Source organism: Pristis pectinata, chromosome 11 (assembly GCF_009764475.1).
Source record: "Pristis pectinata isolate sPriPec2 chromosome 11, sPriPec2.1.pri, whole genome shotgun sequence".
Taxonomy (NCBI): Eukaryota; Metazoa; Chordata; class Chondrichthyes; order Rhinopristiformes; family Pristidae; genus Pristis; species Pristis pectinata.
Window position 1 is genome coordinate 29,122,190 of NC_067415.1, and position 21,471 is coordinate 29,143,660.

Below are 21,471 nucleotides of genomic sequence, written 5' to 3' on the forward strand. Positions count from 1 at the left end.
ATTCTCTTCCCCCCTCCTCTCTACAACTTAAGTAGTTTGATTACTAACTTTTCCTAGCTCTGATGAAAGGCCATCAACGTGAAATAATAACACTGCTTCTCTTATTCAGTATTAATACTTAGTATGTCAATCGACTTACATACTGAGCATTCCCAGCATTTTCTGTTGTTATCAACGGGGATCACTCCTTTGCTCTTATTCAAAATTGTTTCTTGGGATTTATATTATGGTCTCCTGAGAGGGCAGGGTCTTAGTTTTAACTCTGTAAGACGACATTACCGAGAGAGCAGCAGTCCCTTGGTTCTGGACTGCAGAGTCAGCCCAAATACTGTATATGTTCCCAAGTTGATGTGGGACCCGTTAATTGTCTGTTAAAAGCACTGTTAATTTTTTAAATTGTTTCCCTGATAAGTTCAATACTATGTCAATGTCAAGTCACTACTTGTTTTCTCAGCTTCTTAAAATGCCATGAAATAATTTTCATGGAGTGGGAATTACAGTTTCACTAGAAATATTGAACATCAGAAACATTCACAAATACCACAACAGAGAGAAACCTTAACCATTTAGTAAAGACTTGGCATGAAAATTCAGAACTCTGAATGTTCACAGAAGAGATTACACTTCTCATTTTGGTCCTGAGGTAATTCTTTGGTTATATTGTTTCAGAACATCACTGTGTTCAAAGGGGAGAATTACATTGCTGATTTACTGCAGCAGTTCCAGCATTTCTTCCATTCACTCAGAAATAAATTATTCCTTCCATTGCAGGAAGCTGGCTAACAGGAAAACACACTTGGCAAAAAGGTTGAAATGCATTTGTTTTCTTTGTTAAAATAATAACAGTGGAGTTTTGAATTAATGAACATGCTTAATTTTACAGAATACAGAGCAATCTCCACCCTACTTGTTTTCTCTTCTTAAAATGCCATTGTAGCGGTTGCTACCGCGGAATAAAACAAGAGTCTACTCGGAGGATTGCCAAACAGAACTGGTTTATTTTCCCGCCTTGCGGGGGCCCTTTAAGGGAGAAAACTCCCGCCCAAAAAAAAACCGGCAATGACGTAAGTCCTACGTCATCAGGGCTTTCCCGTGCGCAGGTTCTCCCCGTCGCTCGGAAAGATGAGGCCCGCCGCCATCTTGGGCCTCGTCGCTCCGACGCCGCGCGACCCGACTGCCGAGCCGGTTCGCCCGACTAGATGGTGAGTCGCCACACAACCCCCCCCCCAGAACCGGCGAGACAGTCCCCAAGGTCCGTGGGCTGTGCCAGCTGCCGCTTAGGGGGGCGGCCTCTGCGTCGCGGCGTGGCAACCTCGACAGGCTGTTGCAGATCCAAATGGGCCGGTTTGAAGCGGTCTGCCGTGAAAACCTGTTCCCTGCCTCCAATGTCCAAAATAAAAGTGGATCCGTTATTCTGTATGACTCGGAACGGTCCCTCATATGGTCGTTGCAATGGCGCCCGAGGTGTGCCCCTGCGAACGAAAACAAACTTACAGTCCCGTAGTTCCTTGGGCTGGCAGGATGGGGCTTGACCGTGCCATGAGGTGGGAATCGGGGCCAAGGCGCCGAGCTTCTCGCGCAGTCTTTGTAGAACTGCTGGGGGTTGTTCCCCTTGGTCCTGAAGGGCAGGTATGAAATCCCCGGGGACAACTAGTGGCGCCCCGTATACAAGCTCAGCTGACGAAGTGCGGAGGTCGTCTTTGGGGGCAGTGCGTATGCCGAGCAGGACCCAAGGCAGCTCGTCAACCCAGTTAGGACCCTTCAGGCGGGCCATCAAGGCCGATTTTAGATGGCGGTGAAAACGTTCCACCAACCCGTTTGATTGAGGATGGTAGGCCGTGGTGGTGTGCAGCTGCATCCCTAGCAGGTTCGCTAATGCAGCCCAGAGACTGGAAGTGAATTGGGTGCCTCTGTCTGAAGTGATGTGGGCCGGAACGCCAAAACGTGAGACCCAAGTTGTGAGCAGCGCTCGGGCGCAGGAATCAGCTGTGATGTCAGTCAGGGGGGTTGCCTCAGGCCACCTCGTGAACCAGTCCACGATGGTAAGGAGGTACCGGGCTCCTCTTGAAACCGGCAGAGGGCCCACGAGGTCGACGTGTATGTGGTCGAACCTCCTACGGGTAGGCTCGAACTGCTGTGGTGGGACCTTGGTGTATCGCTGGATTTTTGACGTCCGGCAGTGCGGACAAGTCCTGGCCCACTCACTGACCTGTTTGCGCAGGCCATGCCAGACAAACTTGCTGGCGACCAGTCGGACAGTAGATCTGATGGATGGGTGTGCCAACCCATGTACCGAGTCAAAAACGCGTCTCCGCCAGGCTGCAGGGACTATAGGGCGGGGCTGACCAGTCGCAACGTTGCAAAGTAGGGTCCGCTGACCTGGACCAACCAAGAAATCCCGGAGCTGCAGACCCGAGACTGCGGTTCTGTAGCTGGGCAGTTCGTCGTCGGCTTGCTGTGCGTCAGCCAGGGCCGTGTAGTCGACACCCAAGGATAGGTTGTGGATGGTTGGTCTGGAAAGTGCATCAGCAACAACATTATCCTTTCCGGAGACATGTTGGATGTCAGTTGTGAACTCGGAAATGTAGGATAATTGTCTCTGCTGACGAGCTGACCAGGGATCGGAGACTTTGGAGAAGGCAAAGGACAGAGGCTTATGATCGGTGAAAGCGGTGAAAGGCCTGCCTTCTAGAAAGTATCGGAAATGCCGGACCGCCAGATACAGCGCTAGAAGTTCCCGATCAAAAGCGCTGTACTTCAGTTCGGGCGGTCTAAGGTGTTTGCTGAAAAATGCCAAGGGTTGCCAGCGGCCTTCGAGTAGCTGTTCCAGTACCCCACCCACCACGGTGTTGGACGCATCTACCGTGAGGGCAGTCGGGACGTCAGTCCTGGGGTGTATCAGCATCGTGGTGTCTGCCAGGGCGTCTTTGGCCTTAACGAAAGCAGCCGCAGCCTCGTCAGTCCAGGTGATGTCCTTGCCCTTACCAGCCAGCAGCGAGAACAGAGGGCGCATGATATGGGCTGCTGCAGGGATGAAACGATGGTAAAAGTTGACCATCCCAAGGAATTCCTGTAGGCCTTTGACTGTGTCGGGGCAGGCAAAATGGCGGATAGCATCCACCTTGGCGGGTAGGGGTGTTGCCCTGTCGCTGGTGATTTTGTGGCCGAGGAAATCGATAGAGTCAAGTCCAAATTGGCACTTGGACGGGTTGATCGTGAGGCCGAAATCGCGGAGGCGGGAATACAGCTGATGGAGGTGGGAAAGGTGTTCCTGGCGGTTACGGCTGGCGATCAGTATGTCGTCCAAGTAAATGAACACGAAGTCCAGGTCTCGGCCTACCGTGTCCATCAGCCGCTGGAAGGTCTGCGCGGCGTTCTTAAGGCCGAACGGCATCTGAGGGAATTCGAACAGGCCGAATGGGGTGATAATCGCAGTTTTGGGGACGTCATCCGGATGGACCGGGATTTGGTTGTATCCCCTAACAAGGTCCACTTTGGAAAAGATGCGGGCCCCGTGTAAGTTCGCTGCGAAGTCCTGGATGTGAGGGATGGGATAGCGGTCCGGGGTGGTGGCGTCATTCAGCCTGCGGTAGTCGCCGCAGGGCCTCCACCCTCCGGTGGCTTTGGGGACCATGTGCAGGGGGGAGGCCCAGGGGCTGTCTGACCTGCGAACAATCCCCAGCTCCTCCATGTGACGGAACTCTTCCTTTGCCAGGCGGAGCTTGTCTGGAGGTAATCGCCGTGCTCGGGCATGAAGGGGTGGCCCTGTGGTAATGATGTGGTGTCGTACCCCATGTGTGGGCCTAGAACTTGTAAACGAAGGTGCCAAAATCGATGGGAATTCGGCTAGGAGCTTGGCGAAATCGTCGCCAGAAAGGGAAATGAAGTCCAGGTGCAGGGCTGGTGGGCTGATTTCTCCCAGGGGATAGGTCCGGAGAGTGCTAGAGTGAACTAACCGCTTCCTTCGCAGGTCGACTAACAGGTTGTGGGCCCGAAGGAAATCGGCTCCTAGGAGTGGTCGGGCGATGGTGGCAAGGGTAAAGGTCCAGGTAAAATGGCTGCCGCCAAAGTGTAATTGAAGCGTACGGGTGCCGAAAGACCGTATCGTTGTACCGTTGGCGGCATTGAGTAGAGGACCTGGTGGCCTATCACGAGTGTCGCAGCCTGTCGCGGCCATCAGCGGCGGCTGGCCCTGGTGTTTCCCTGAAACTTGCAGGGTGGGCGGCATCGACGGGCCTCCGCACCCCACCTCTGATGGTAGAAGCACAGCTGGTCACCCGTGTCGTCGTCTGCGTTCCTGGGGCGTGGCTGCTCGGTTGCTGGGGCCGGGCGAGGCGGGCGTTGGGCTAGCGGCCTGGTGATTTGACTGACGGACGAACCACTCTTGCGCTTGGCCCTCCACAGGACATCTGCCCGGGCGGCCACCTCACGGGGGTTGCTGAAGTCGGCGTCAGCTAACAACAAGTGGATGTCATCGGGGAGCTGTTCCAAGAAGGCCTGTTCGAACATCAGGCATGGCTTGTGTCCCTCGGCCAATGCCAGCATCTCATTCATTAGGGCGGATGGGGATCTGTCCCCCAGGCCATCCAGATGAAGCAGGCGGGCGGCGCGCTCACGACGGGAGAGGCCGAAGGTCCGGATCAAAAGGTCTTTGAAAGCCGGGTACTTATCTTCCTCCGGAGGCGACTGGATGAAGTCTCCAACCTGGGCGGCTGTCTCCTGGTCCAGAGAGCTAACCACGTGGTAGTACTTCGTGGAGTCGGAGGTGATCTGCCGAAGGTGGAATTGTGCTTCGGCCTGGTCAAACCAGACGCTGGGCCGAAGTGTCCAAAAGGTGGGCAGCTTGAGGGCCACTGCGTTGGCTGCTGCGCTGTCGTCCATTTCGCGGGTCCAAAAGCCGTTTGGACCATCGGGGTCACCAATGTAGCGGTTGCTACCGCGGAATAAAACAAGACTCTACTTGGAGGATTGCCAAACAGAACTGGTTTATTTTCCCGCCTTGCGCGGGCCCTTTAAGGGAGAAAACTCCCGCCCCAAAAAAAAACGGCAATGACGTAAGTCCTACGTCATCAGGACTTTCCCGCGCGCGGGTTCTCCCCGTCGCTCGGAAAGACGAGGCCCGCTGCCATCTTGGGCCTCGTCGCTCCGACGCCGCGCGACCCGACTGCCGAGCCGGTTCGCCCGACTAGACGGTGAGTTGCCACACCATGAAATAATTTTCATGGAGTGGGAATTACAATTTTTAAGTTTTTTATAGTGATTACAGAGCAATTGTAAGGTTGTAATAAACCTTACAAATGCACTCTCACTCCACTTCTTTCAAGGTCAATACAGTAAGGTGTGGTAACCAGAACTGTGCACAGGACTCCAGATGTGGTCTAAACAGGGCTTTGTATAGTGCTGACAAAACTTCCTTTTATGTTCTACTCGTATAATTATAAAGGCTAACATACATTAGCCTTTTTGATTTTTTTATATGCTTATTGGTATTTGAAATCTGAGCTGGAGTCATCACACAACTGTTATAAAATAAACCACTTTAATTCTGGAACTGTGCAAGAAATAAAAAAAAGTTGAAACACTCAGATAGTCAAGTAGCATTTGTGGAAAGAGAAACAGAGTTAACATTTCAGCTCAAAGACCCTTCTTCCACCTGAAATATTAACCGTTCCTCTCTCCTCTGACCTGCTGAGTGTTTCCAGCATTTTCTATTTTCATTTCAGATTTCCAGCATTTGCTGTTTTATTTATTTTCATTTAAGATATAGACTCTTAATTTACTTATTTTTTACATTTATTCCCAACCTAAGCATATAAACGTCATGAAATTTTGATGTAAACATGCATTTCACACATAACCGTTGAAAATCTATAATAGCAACAACATACTTGGGAACATTAAAAAAAATGAAGTTGATTACTATTTGGAAAACAAAGTAGGGTATCAATACCTCCAAAACCCTTTCAATGACAGAGTTAGAGGTAACTCTTGAAGAATGTGTGAATGAAAACTGTTTTCCTATCTAAATATAATGTTATCTTCGTGTTTATATTGTGTGGAATTGTGCAAAATCAAAGTGAATCTTGAATGCATTTGCTGATTGGGAAACAAATCCAAAGGTTTGATGACCAAGTTTTTGAAGTGTGTGTTTTACATGCAATTACACCCAACATAAAGTCTATCTCCATACTTACTGAGTGATGACAGAATCTTGAATTAGGATGGGTAATAACTGAGGAAAGACTTAGTCATATTTTTGCAAGTTCCTTCAAAGTTGTTCAAAACAAAAAATTGAATTGAATAATGAGTGAAATTGTCCTAGTTTATTTCTACTGGACTTAGTGTGCTCTGATCTATTTAGTGGGAATATATGCTGCAGTATATTCATCTAAAATGCTCACTTCAGTGATCTAAGATAATTCGTATGCCTCTATAACTTAAATCAGTTAGCTTGATATAGACCAAGAGGCAGAGTTGCCTAGACTTTATGGTTCAGTACTAAAAATGCTTTACGGACTGCGTAACTGGACAACATTCAAATGGGCAAATTTACTAAAATATTATGATAAATTCTGGTACTCTTAATCTTGTTGATCCTTCAGGAGGTGCATGGGAGAGTTCAATGAATGTTATTTCAGCCTTCAAAGCTTTACATAATTGAGTGACTGCAAGGCAAAAAAAATTACTGTTATTAGACACACAACAGTTTAAGAAAAGTAAATCCTACATGAAAATAATCCCAGCATTATGAGGTCTGGCTGCATACCACCGTGACAAGGTGGTTGGCCTTAACTTGCAGATGAAAGCCCTGGGGACTGGAACAAAGAAGTCTGCTTAAACAAAGAATAGGAGGAAAGTTTTTTTTATTGGTGAAACAATTCAATAGAAATCTAAAATCTCGACTGGTTTCCCTTTGTAGTAGCATTTCTATGCTGTATTATGCTTTCTGTCTGACTTTACCTGAGTGAACCTATTCTGGTGTTCTAGGCAAAGCCAGGGTGAATCATCGACCTACATGGCAAGTATGAACTTACCTTTTACAGATCTGTCAATGTCAACTTACTGACTAAAGCAGTTTCTGACCTCAAGGGCAAGGCTCTGGGTGGTGGGAGAGTCATTTGGGCATATATGCCTTCATGTTGTATTTGGGGTGAAAATGGGAGGGGTGTGGTGCCGAGGGACATTGTGCAGGACAAAGTATGGTGAACAGAACAATTAAGAGAAACTTTTGATGGCCAGCTACCAGGCTCCCTTCTGGCCTTGCCACCTGTCAAACATGCCTACACCATGGAATATCCCTGCATGACACTATATTAAAAAAAATACAAAAACTATGAAAATTCAATCAAAAAATTAAAAATTATTAATTTTAAAAGCCCCGAAATCTAAAATACTTAAGAACATTCTGTACGCAGACAATTAAAAACACATACCTAGAATTGTATACAAATATTTGTATTATTGGCTAAAGCTTTAATTCCAGTTGTAAGTCACATTGATGAGGAAACAATGTGCAATAGATAGATATTAGAGTCGCTGGCTTAGACTCCCACAGTCTGAATTTAAAAAATTGTCAGCTTTTCACAGCCTTGGGACATCCCAAAGAGCTTTTCAGTCAAGGAAACTCTTTTAATTTGTCTCATTGCTGTAGGAAACAAGGCAGCCAGCTTGCACTCAGCTAATATCTAGGTTGATATTCTACTGATGGAGTGCTGCGCAGCTGGAAGTACTGAGGTATTAAACTGAGGTCCTATCTGCTTCTTCAGGTGAATGTTAAAAAACTCCATAGCAATATTCTGAAGTAGCAGAGGAATCCATGATTTCCTGGCTATATTTAACCACAAATGACATTACTGAAACATTTTATCACATTACTGTTTCGGGGACCTTGCTGTGCCATTAACTGACTGTCCAATTCCCAACGTTACAAAAGTGGTAACATTACATTGCGTGAATAGCACTCTGTGGTGTACCAAGACAGTCCAGGCCCCTGAGATGAGCAAGGTTTCTTTCTTTTTTTTTTGAATAAAATGACTTTATAATCAGTTGCAGTAAATGTTTGATGCTGCAATCTGCCAGTGTAGGGTAGGCGTTGTTTTGCCTGCCTTCTCTCTGGTTACATCTGCGATCCAGAATTACCTTCCGGGACCTTCCCGCATTGTACACTCAATGATTCTGAGATTTATTCACGTGCTTATAAATATTTAATTATTAATAATTACAGCTGCCAACACAAAATCTGGCCCTGAAGGTGGCATTGGATCTTCCTAGCTGCTGCTCTTTTGTATTCCCACAATTTTGTTAGTTCAGTATTTCAGCATTTTGATTCAATTACAATGGACAAAATGTGGTACATATCCATGAAGGTGTATGACTTGGAGGGGAAAATGAATATGGATGGTGCTTCCCTTTCCCCACAGACTCCCAGCTATCTTGACCATACTTCCTCCCATGGTGCCTCCTCTAAGGATTCCATTTCATTCTCTTTGTTCCTCTGTTTCTCCCATATCTGCTCCAATGATGAGACTTTCCGCTGAGATGTCATACCTCTAAGATGTCTTCCATAACTTCTGTAACCGTGGCTTCCCCTCTACTGTAGTTGAGAGAATCCTTGAACACATCACATCTATTTCCTGCACTTCTGCTCTGATACAGAAAAAGGAGAGAATTCCCCTCTTCCTCATTTTCCACCCTACTAGCCTCCACATTCAATGGATCATCCTTCACAATTTTTGCCACTTCAACAAGATTCCACCAACAATATATCTTTCCCTTCCTTCCCCTTTCAACATCCTGAAGGAACTTTGCAATTCCCTGGTCTGCTCAACCACCTCCATCAACTGCTCCCCTTCTCGTGGTACTTTCCCATGCAACTGCAGGAGATGCAACACCTGTCCTTATACCTCTTCCTTCCTGACTATCTAGGGACCTAAACAGTCCTTTCAGGTGAAGTAGTGACTCATTTGTATGCTTTTCACTGGAGAAATCAAATACAGATTGGTGACAGTTTTGTGGAGTACGTGCATTCAGTCCACAGGGATAATGCTGAGCTTCCAGTTCCTGTCATTCCCATTCTGACATGTCATTGGTGTCCTGCATTGTCCTAATTAGGCCCAATGTAAACTTGAGGAACAGAACCTCATCTTCCATCTGGGCATATTGCAGCCCTTGGGACTTACCACTGAATTCAACAATTTCAGGTAACTCGCTTTCCCTTTTAGTATCAGAAATGAGTAATTCTACTGTGGATTATGCATCTGTATTTCCTGATCTGCTGGGCATTTCTTACAGCTCTGACTGCATTTCACACCTTTCACACGTCCTTTTACTTGTGTTCTCTCTCTTTAACTGACCTCATTAGTCTATCTTCCAGATAGCTTCATTAAGTCTCATCCTATCAGACATAATCCTTTTATGATAATCCTTTTATCCCATCCATCACTCCCTCACCCTCTAAGCAACTTAATACAACTTTTCTCTTTTTCCAGTTCTGACAAAGGATGTTAGTTCAGTTTCTCGATCCACGGTTGCTGCTTGATCTGCTGGGTGTTTCTAGCATTTCCCATTTTTATTTCAGATACTTTTCTGAGGTTTAATTCCACAGATACCCAGTCTTTCTCTCTATTTTGTGGTCTTCCCTGCCCTGCTCTTTTCTTTGGGTGTTTTTGCCAAGTTCTGCATTTGAAGACATGAAGACAATACCTCAGAACAACAGCAAGAATGCATTAAAAGCAATCAATTCCTATTATTTGTCATTCACTATGTTCATAATTTTGCGCCTGCCAGTGGAAAGCCTGTGACCCTGGTGGATGGAGACGATTGGTATACAACTTACTGGCTATTTCTGTCTTCAGTTTTAAGATTCACTCCTAATTTTTGAGACCCAGTGTTACATGGGATTTGGATGGTGTTGTGAGAAAAGGTTCCTTGAGGTCTCAAAGGCCAAAGACTCTGGGCATAGTCTTTGGAGTTTTAAAAATGATTTATTCACAAAGACAAACGCGGGAACAGAATGAATGGGAACAGATGCACACTCGCGCGCACACACACACACACACACACAGCTGATCACGAACATGGGGGAAATTGCAACAGGGGTGAGGTGCGTGCGCGCGCACACACACACACACACACACACACACACACACACAAAACAAACTGGTTACAAATGATCAGGGAAAAAACAATATGATGCCTGAAACCCCTGACTCTGTGCAAGCATCAGCTCTACGCTACCGGGAATCTACTCAGGATGCCCCTAACCCCTATGGAAGTGCACACTCTTACCAAATGTCCCTTTGGCATGGTTTCGATTCCTGCAGCAATCAAAAAGAGAGAGAACCACGCACATGTGGCATTCTTTATAGTGCTGGAGAGCTGGGTGGAGCCAGCCCCGGTGATTAAAAAGGTCCAATAGGTCATGGCCAGGTACAAAGGTGTGTACAGAAGCCAATGGTCAAGAGTGTGCACTAAAGGGTGGGTGGAGCCAGACCTTGATTGACAGTGGTGTCGCTTTCGACCGGTGCTCAATGGTGTCACGTGACAGCCATGACCTTTCACACTACAGATGGAAATTTCAACAGGAATACTAACAAGCCTTTCTCACATTTTTGATTGTGGTCAGTGGTGGGTAGCATTGGAGGGTGGAATTTTGATGCCAATATTCCATTTAAGATTGTACTGTAAATGTTCACAACCTGACTTCAGTGATGAGCATTTCACAATAAATTATCTGCAACCCAGTTGGAGGTGACAGAGAGAAAGAGGGGCACAATGATGACCAAAAAAGAATAAAGGTAATTATCAAAAGAGCTAATTGTTTTCACCTGAGACATTATTTTCAAACATATCCATTTATGTCTTTTATTCCTTTCAAACACACTTTCATTGGTACTTTTTCCTGATATTATTGTTATAGAGGAAATTAATTTGTTCCAATCTCTCAATATGGTTGGACTATCTCCAACCTATGCTTGTTCTCACATAGAAAGGATCAGGCTGAGAGCCTGGCAGATAGGAGATGTGGATGAAGCTCATAGAACCAGATGTTGGGAGGCCATTGCAATGAGTGGTAGAAATCTTAGCATTCATTTGGTCCTGATAAATAAAGAAAAATCTAAACAAAACTGGTTTCAGGATGATCAAGTCTAAACTCCTATTTTAAAGTGAGTTTCACATATTTTTAAAAAATAAATGTAACATTTAATGAAGAAATACTAGAAAGAAATGTTACTTAAGTTATTATAAAACATGGCTTTCCTGCTGACAGTTTTGATATTACTTTCTCCCTTATCTAATAAAACAAATAATATTTTTGGCTAAGATTCAGCATAGTTTTGATTTGCTCTTTCAAGGGGTTCAGGAACCACCTTCACTCACCGAAATCGTGTTACAACTAAACTTGATATAAAATGATGGATTTTATTAACTTCCTGGCACATATTAGTTAACTCAAGCCATTCAACTCAATACAAGAATCTTATAAGATTTGTTAGATTTATGTTTAATAGTTATTTACATTCCATTTGTTCTTGGTTACTTTTTGAGGTTGTGTTTCAATCAGAGAAATCCCTTTGCAAAATATAAAGGTGACAATGCCAGTACTCAATATTACTCAAATCAACGGTTTGCTTTGGAGCAGCAATATCAGTTTCTACTGACTGAGGTGGCTAGGCTTAGAAACTTTTTTACAAGTTAGGGCAGCGTAGTGGAGTAACTAGAAGAGCTGCTGCCTCACAGCTCCAGTGGTTCAGGACAATCTTGTCCTCCAGTGCTGTCTGTGTGGAACGTACACGTTGTCCCTGTGATCACTTGGTGCTCCCAGGTGGGAAGTTGGAGAGAAGGTGTGGAGAGTACGTGTTAGTGTAGGATTAGTGTAAAATGGGTGCTTGATGGTTGTTTGTGGCCTGTTTTCATGCTGTACCCCTCTATGACTATAAGGGCAGATCTTCCGCTACTCTTGAGTTCACTGGTTGTCTGAGCACTGGATAATGCTGTTTTGCCCAGTGTTTTGGTCCATGGTATAGTTGACATCCTGGCTCCCAGCACCTTGGTGACTGACGCATGGTCGAGACAGTGACAACAACGGTGTTGAAATTGGTGAGGTCCCTCTCCCCCTCCCACTGCCCCCTTAAACATGCTGCTTAAATAGAATATTTGTGAATATCAGAAATATTCACAATAACTCAGGACATGCCAAACATTAAAGATTATGTTCATTAATGTCCTGTGGCCAGAGCTCTGCTTAGCAGAAGGCTGCAGTACAACCTCCGCTCCTGAAGTGCCCAGTTTTAGGCAGAGGCACCAGCAGATCTGTTGTGATCTTGGACAACTTGTTCTTTTACTTTTTTGTTTGGGCAGCTGAAGACCATAGTCAAAGATTAATCTGATGTTATTCTGCTGCCTTCCAAACACAAGGAAAATCGGGTAAGACTATGTGATAAAAGCAGCAGCTGAAATAAATTGAATGGATTGGTGGGTGAGGGCTCGGGTTGGTCTCTGTTTGGTCCCTGAGCACTCTATAAATTTACTTAGTTATCAAGATATGTGCAAACACAGTTTGGGACATTGCTCACTTGGGGGTATTACCCGCAAAGGAAGCAAAACGTATAGAATAATTAAGCCCAATAACATTAACTCCATGTATCAGTAAATGAAAGCTAAATTTATACATAACTGCAAAGGAATCCATAGTGAGATATTTTACTTGGGTGGGATCATCAATACCAGAAAACATAAAAATTTTAGGAGATGAATGTTAGCAGAGGATTAGTGAGTTGCCTTTGTCATTTGGGTTAAAGCACAGTTGAATCTGTCAAGATTAAAGTTTCCTTTCTTGCTCTTCCAAATGTTGACTAACCTGCTGAACAATATCAGCATTTCCTTCAGATGTCAACTATTCATGTTCTCTTAGCTTCAGTGACTGACATTCACCTGCAGAGCATTGGTGGGGCCTTGCGCATTTTCAGAACCAAACAGTCTGCTTTTCTGCATCCAAAAGTATGGCATTAAATGTAATACATAAGTGATACATACTTGTTATGTAATTAAAGGAAAAAATTGCAAGTATATACACGCTGATTACTGTGACTGGCCGGATGAACCATTTGTTGGTTGGCAGTTTCTTCCCTACCATGTAAACATACATTACTTTTGTGTTTCTTACAGATAGGAATAGTCCTTGTTAAATGTTGTCAAGTTAGAAATGTTAAAACTTGTTTTTGTGGCTACTTAAGTTGTCATGAATTGCAATTTGGGTGGGTAATATCACAATAACATTTCTAGTCAGTAACAGTACATTTTTTAACCAAAACGTGGATTGTAAGCAGAGGCTGCATTTACAACTAAAACCCCGAAGTCTTATCCCTGCAAACAAGTAGATGGAACAATTACTCATCATTTCCATTTGATACACCCAACTTGTGAAAATTATTCATAATTTTGCAAATATAAAATATAAGTAAGAAAGTGGCATGCAGCAATATAATGGTGTACCCCACCTCTCCCCACAAATACAAGTTAAATTTTAAATAAACAGTCCTTTCAGAGGAAAAGCAATGATAATGTTAATGAGAAGTCAAAGTGAATGATCAAACCCTATTATGCAATCACTAGTAGAGCTGAAACAGAAAGTTTGAAGGAAATAGAATAAGAGACTGGGTGAAACCAAGTTTACATTTTAAAAGCTATATAATGATAGAAGACAAAAAGGTCAATTAGTGATATGGACAGAATTTTGAGGACTGGAAAAAGGAATGCTAAATTATTTTATCAGGTTTTATGGGTAAGATTCCCATTCAGAGCTTAATTATAACTCACAGCTTAATTATAGTCTGAAGTCATGCTTTAGCCTGAACATCTTCCTCTCATAGATTTACAGAAAGCATGGAAATCATTCACCCTGAATATGTGCTGTCCAGATGCATAAACAATCCAATTAGTCCCACCTGTTTCTTCTCCCTGGTACCTCACTGTTGTGGATGCTTCTGAGACTCCAGCAGCATCATCCTCCCTAGTAATGAACAATGTAAAGTTCTCATTATCTTCCTCCATCATGTCCTCTGCCTCCATGTGCCTTTTAATTTCTTATGGAGTCTCTCAGGATTGAGGATGATTTGGTTCCACTCTAAATTTGAGGGTTCTGAAGTGACTAAAGTGGCCAAAATGGGAACACTGGATTTTTCTACAGATGGAGCAGAAGGTGGTCGACGGGATAGGCACCTAAGTAGTGTGTGAGGTGGTGCACTCCTTCCATTGCCTACACAGGGCTTCAGTGTGCTCCCAATACCATCCCAAATACTTCTTCTCCATTTTTATTAGTCAGGCACCAGAAGTCCCCAGGTGTCAGAGGGGATGTTGCAATTCTTCAAGCAAGCATTGAGCATCTCCTTGAATCTTTTTCTCTATTCAACTGGTAATCATCTCCCATGAAAACCTCAGAACAGAATGCAGGTTTCAGGAGTCTGATATTAGGTATGCAAACAATGCAATCTGCCCAGTGTGGCCAACAGAGATTTACTAGAGCCTCAGTGTTGGGGATGCTGGCCTGGGAGAGGACACTGATACCAATTCACTTATCCTTCCAATGAAGTTAGAGGATTTGGTGGACACAGTGTTGGCAATATTTCTCCCGGTATAGATAGTCCAGAAGCCTAAAGAAGGGCAGGGATCACTGCTGCCATGAGTTTTGTACCACATCTGAGATCTTGGTCTTTAATTATGCTTTTACTCAATTGATCAACGGCCGTGCTGCCACATTGAGGGTGTTGGTGAATTTCATTATTGCTGCTTGTCTTTTCTGAGAGTTGGCTCCTGAGATATGGGAAGTGGTTTACGTTTTCCAGGTTTTCACCAGGAACCTGTATTGTCAGGGGGAAAATGGTGTTGCTGGGGCAAGTTCAGAGACCCTCTATCTTGCAGGTGTTGAGTGTAAGGCCTATTCTCTTGCATGTTTCAGTGAATAAGTTAGCAATGTTTTAGAGGTTGGCCTCCAAGTGCTCACAAATGCAGGCGTCATCTGCTCAACTACTGTGGTTCGACCTTCGGAGCATCTTGATTCTGGAGTGTAGGTTGAACAGTTTCCTATTAATTCTGAAGATTAACTTCACTCCTACAGAAAGCTTGTTGCAGGTGAAGTGAAACATTGTGGTGAGAATGATTAAGAGGAGTGTTGGGGCAATGACAAGGCCTTGTTTGTCAGCATTCTTCTCTGAGACTGGTTCTGTGCAGACCCACCGGTTAGTTTCATGGCTTGCATTGAGCAAACGTAAGATGGCAAAGAAGCTTGTACCCACATGCGTTTCTACTTGCACACTTTGCATTGCCTAATGCCCTCACAGTTACTGGGCTCTCGTCCTCACACCTGCCATTTCTTTTTTGCACTGTACCATAAGCAGCTTCATATTCCTTCAACAGGCCACACACAAACAAACTCCTCTCTTCACCCAGGACAAGCTTCACACCACAGAAAGTTCTATGGACCAGACAGAGACTCACAGTATACTTAGCAATTCATGCCAATAGAAGTGGTGGCAATCTGTGCCTTGGCAATGGGAAAGGTCTAGGTTGGCAAACTTCAAGGTTGGAGACCCAGCAGGGTACTTGACCATTTCACCATCCCTTTTTCAAGAATGGAATCATGTACTGAATGACCTAGGGTACAGCCACGAAACAGCAGCAGAAAAGGTGACAGCAGGTTCCTTTATATATACACACACACACACACACACACACACACTTCTGGTATAAAATGATACACTTTAGGAGACAGGATAACTTATTGTGCACAGCTGAGTAGGAATGAGAACAATGGAGGTGGATGACTTAGAAACTAGCTCCTAGGGTAACCTAACTCCACTACTGAGGATGCAGACGAGCATTTCCAAGCACCAAGCTAAACTATTATTGGTGCGCATCAATAATAGTTTGCTGTGCTGTGCCCTCTGCCAAGGAGCAGTCCAAATCGACAACATGAAACAAAGAACTTGGCTCTACTGCCCTCATATGTTGTTAACCTTGGAAGACTGAATGCAGAGTCTGCACTTTACAAAACTGATTGAAAACACTCAAAAATCCCAGTATCGTCTCCATTGTATTCATAAAGGAGGCTTAATTTGGCCTTATTTATGCCAAATTACATATTTACGAATAAAGTGCAACCTTTGAGGTTGTGTGCAGAATAATGATTAGGTTGTTTGCAGCAACTAAAGGAAAATGGGATTTTGGTGCAGGACTCCCAAACAACAGGTTCCATGAATGATGTATATCAACAAAATGAAATGGGCTGGCTGCTCTACTGAGCATAGCCTTTGATATTAAGGTGTACAGTTTCACTGCAAGTTAGTTCAAGATATTGTGTATACCTCCCAAACAGGAACCCATCATCCTCCATATATAGGAATACACTGTACTGAAATGATCTTGCATCTCATCCTGCTCAATGCAATACTTTCCAGGAACACATCCCTCTCATAAATGAAGGAATGTCTTCTCGGAATGTAATTACATAAATTAAAAGTTGCACCACAACATTCTGATCCCATTTAAAAGTAAAGACAACTTGGAAGAACATATACCAATTACTTTGTTATTTGTGTTGCTTTTAGAAAAAAAAATCTCAGATGAGTAGGGCAGAGAGAAACACTCTTGAGTATTTCCTACCCTGTGCCTTTGCCAGCTGAATGACAGTGGGGTCCTCCAGCTGCTGCAGCATTTTCCTTTCATGGCATGAATAAAAAGAGTAACTGAGGTAATAAGAAATCATTTCTAGATCTTTGTGTGAAGAAGTATAGTATACTAATGGTGGGTCCTTGGGCAAAGCAAGCAGGATGGCATTGCCCTCAATAGATTATATCTAAAATCATAAATATGAAATGTCAATGTAGGAATATGGGAATGATATGAGCAAGAGGAGATAAATTGAGAAAATATTGTTGGGGAAAAGTGAAAAAACATTCAACTAAGTGCACATGTTGACATCAATAAGGAGGAACAACAATATCTTAGCAGGTTGGATAAAAAGGTTGGACTGCAAAATCAAACAAGTCCCTTGTTATTTTTGATTTCTGAATAGTTGTAATATAGCAATTGTTAGGTATTATAAAAAGTTGACTATGAAGGTTAGGGGCTAAAAATATTACGTAACTAATATGCAAACTACATGCCATTTTTTCTGCTTACTGCGAAAAGAATCTTTGGTTTTGTAATTACCTGAAGAAATGCTATAGAACAGAGACAATGTTCATTAAAGCATTAAAAATACAAAATGCTGGAAAAACTCAGCAGGTAAGGCAGCATCTGAGGAAAGACAAAGAGTCAACATTTTGGGTTTGAAATGCTGCCTGACCTGTTCACCACAGATGCTGCCTGACATGCTGAGGTTTTACAGCATTCTGTATTTTTTTTTACAGATTTATAGCATCTGCAGATATCTTAAATTTTCATTCTTCATTAAAGTGACCCTTTTTATGTAGTTCCTGTTCATGCAATCTGTTGCCTCTTTGTTATTTATAAAGATTGCAAACTAAAACAAGCCAGACCAAAACTGAATAGTCCTTAAATTGGTGGAGACAAGAGGAAATCAGTAATTGTTCAAAAGATTGGAGGTCTGTAGGAATATTGGGGTGGGAATGATGTATGAATGCATGTTGCAGTGGAGATGCAGAAACAACTTAACAGACTAGAGATTAAACAGCAAAGTAATTGTGACTTGAAATGCCAATTTCAATAAAGACTGTAGACTGGTAATCAAGGGTGATGTAAACCAAATGGAATTGGGAAATCTTCAGAGACATCTGAGAAGTCAAGACTATGGTCAAGAATCTCAGAGGAGTTCAGGAGCACAGATACTGGGTGAAAAGTTTTACTGATAATTTGGTGTCAGTTAAGCATTTTTCTTGTATATGTTACAACAATTTAATAAACCTCAGCTCAGTGTAAAACTTAAGTCCCTACATATAAGGTCTAAGTCAACAAGGACCCACAAGCTTACTGTTTTTTGTATTGTGGATATAAAATGAGTGGAAAAGGAAACCTAAATTTAGGTCAAGATCTCTAATCATTGGCAAAGGGAGAGTAATGACCTCAAGAAATGTTCTTCTTAAAGCTCTAACCATCTCTGTGTCAACGATAAAGATTGGAACATGCATGTATGATTAAAGTAGAAGCACAAAATCATAACATAAAATAAAAATTAACAAAGTTACTTTAAAATCTCTGATACTGCAACATAGTCATGCAAGGAAATTACAATGCACATATATAAAACTAGGTTTATAGAACCAGATGATTTGCTAAGCAATTATGGTTTGGTACATCTCATTCATTTAGACTTCATATAACTAAATGTAATATTTTCAGAACTTGGTAAATAACCAAAAAAATTAATTCAAGTAATTTCATTGTCATTGTGGTGAAGAATTTTTAAGTTGGAAGGCTGGGACTAGTGGACTGCCACAGGATTCTGGGCTATAGCTGTTCACAATATAAATCAATGATTTGGATAAGAGGACCAAGTGTGATATAACCAAGTTGCCTGATATTATAAAGCTGTGTGGGTTGTGAGGAGGATGGAGAGAAGCTTCAAAGATATACGAGCAGGCTAAGTTAAATGGATGAAGACGTGGTTAATAAAACAGAATGTGGAAAAAGGTGACGTCATATGCTTTGATAGAAAAAATAGGGAAAGGGAGATTTTGAAATAGCAAGCGATTGAAAGGCATGAGTGTTCAGAAGGACCTGGGTGTTCTTGTACATGGATTGTTGAAAGTTAATGTGTAGTTACAGCAAGCAATTAGGAAGACAATTGGCATGCTGGGGTTTATTGCAAATGGATTTGAGTATAAGGGTAAAGAAGCTGTTACTATGATACATAAGGCTTTGATGGGTTGTACCTGGAATATTGTGTACAGGTTTGGTCTCTCTACTCTGATATACTCTGACAGAGATAGTGCAACAAAAGGTTCACCAGAATGATTCCTGGTAAGGGGGAAATATCTTATGAGGAGAGGTTAAGCAGGCTGGGCCTAGGCTCTTTCGAGCATTAAAGAATGAAATATACAAAATTCTTTGAAGGAGGGAAATTCATATACTTTTGTACACTAGAGTAAACAAGGGATAAGGATTTCTGAGGTAGTAAATCAGCCATGATCTATTCGAATGGTACAACAGGCATGATAGGGTGAATGGGCTACACTGCTTCTTTTCCTTATGTTCTCTTGAGCAAGCTAAACCTTGTTGATGGTAACGTATGGATTTCTGCATTTGCCCATGCATGCACAAAAATCCTTAAGTTGCCACTAGTTTCATATACTTTGATGGCAATTGCTGGTAACTTCGCCGTCTTTATTACCACAGAATCCATATTTATCTCTTTTTTCAATGGAATGAGAATTCAAAGTCAGAATTCAGTTGAGGTTCTTGCATCAAATATTTTGCTAAGCATTAATCAAGCTGCAAAGTAAAAAACTTGTACTGAAGTACCTCATTGTGATATTGTCAGCAGATGGAATCATCCATCAGCCCACTTCTATTTGTTTTTACACCTGAATGTGTGCTTGTTCAGTCTGGAGCACACAGGCCTGACCACAAGCAAACAGTAATCTTCTGAAGAATGCCATACTGGGCTAAGGATATATTAACATTCAATGGGAATTCCCCACCTCACCCCCACAACTTCCTTTCTTACTGTAGCCCATATATTCTCACAGAACAAAACTGATAGGTCTGTTGTCAGTTGAACAAATCGATCAGCAAACAATTCAAATAAGTTTTTTCTCAAGAAACAAATTTACAACTCTGCAGATCAGTACTACACTTTGTTTAATTATTCAGATGCAGAACCTTTTAAAGCCATTTACGGGTTGCGTAAAAAAAAGCCAAGAGCCTGACAAAAGGGCTTTAATGTTGATAGGGTCCACCACTTAAGATCTGAGAGGAAGAACTTCAGTGATGAGCAATGATGGAAAACAGTGAAGGAATGCCACTGGACAATTTGTTATCCAAACATAAAACTGTCACCATAATGGACGAAGGCCCTTGACTCCACTTTGCTGTCCTTTTGGTCTGGACCTTCTCCAATCAACCCACACATATTTAGACTGCTGCACACTCAAGGGAGCTTTGTCTCCCAGGTTTTTGGCTAATGTATATGCATGAAAGTAGTCCTCAATGCAGTGTCATTTATCAGTCCTGATACCAAGTTGTCATCCTTTGCTTTAAAAGACACCACAGGAGACAATGATGTGAAGTCCCCAGTGACATTATTCCTTTACAGCTCAAGAAACAGTAAAACAGCAAATCCACTACTGGCTGTCATTCCTGCAAGTTTTTTAATGCAGAAAAGGTACTTGAGCTACAAAAGCTGATGATTAATTTGAAGGCAAAAACACTATAGCTTGTGGTCATATTCATTTATCACTGTCTGCTTCTCCCACATCTTAAAAGGGTTTGTGTTACATGAGCATGCTTGACTTGGCCACCTGTTCCAGTATAACCTCTGAGTGAGCACTGACTTTCTGCTTGCCCTTCCACACTGAGCTGCTTTCAGGAAATCACACTCAAACAAGAATCGAATGATTTTACCATATACTGGTTATCTCAGACCTGATAAATACCACATGCATATCCAACTCTTCACCATATAAAATAAAGCCAAGGTATCCTTTTTTTTGCAGTATAATCTGTTGGGCTGGGTTCTACTGAACTTGGAGCTTGCCCAGGATCCCTGACTTATTCACTCTTACCAAGGAGGGATGAGGAGAGCAGTTCTCATTGACTCTATGCACCTGGGAATCAGGCAACAAAGATTGTAGAAGGACCCAAGTGACTATTAGGTCTCAGATGGCATTGTGCAGAGGCCCCCTTCCTAGACACCCTGACAACCCTTGACAGGAGGTAAAGCTAGGGATGGAGCTTTGTCTCCTGTGAAAACTAGGGAGGGCTTTTACAGTATTTAAAAGTTTCTGAAATTCAGATGCACTGTCAGATTATTAAAAGTCATTGATGTAACTAGTCAATTGATATAACTATAAAAAATCAATAAAAGTTAATTAAAACCACATTAACACAGTTAAAAGTAAAGAAAAATTAGAATGAAGTAAATAATTAAGAGCACTTAGCTTCCCCATTCCCCAAACAAAAAATTATGGAAATAAATGGGGCCTGACTGGCATAGGATTGAAGAGGCAACTTCCCCAGTATAATAAAAATGTAAAATGCTGGAGATACCTGGAACACCACAGTTGTTGCCTGTCCTGCTGAGTATCTCCAGCATTTTCTGTTTTTCTTTTAAATTTCAGACATCTGCAGTTTTTTACTTTTGAATTCCCCAGTGTAATGTTGGGCAATTCAGCAAGACAGGGCTCAGCTGTTGGACTCCACACAGAGTCCTGTGACAGTAGAAGACAGGGCTCTGCTGTTGGACTCCACACAGAGTCCTGTGACAGTAGAAGACAGGGCTCTGCTGTTGGACTC

The 21,471-nt window shown here is 42.9% G+C and overlaps 1 protein-coding gene across 3 annotated transcripts in view; it reads right to left on the minus strand.

Annotated features, from left to right (window-relative positions):
• The window catches only part of LOC127575944 (tumor necrosis factor receptor superfamily member 19-like), a 65,770-nt gene that overhangs the window by 14,721 nt on the left and 29,578 nt on the right, over positions 1 to 21,471 (minus strand). The gene's annotated exons all lie outside the window — the stretch shown is intronic.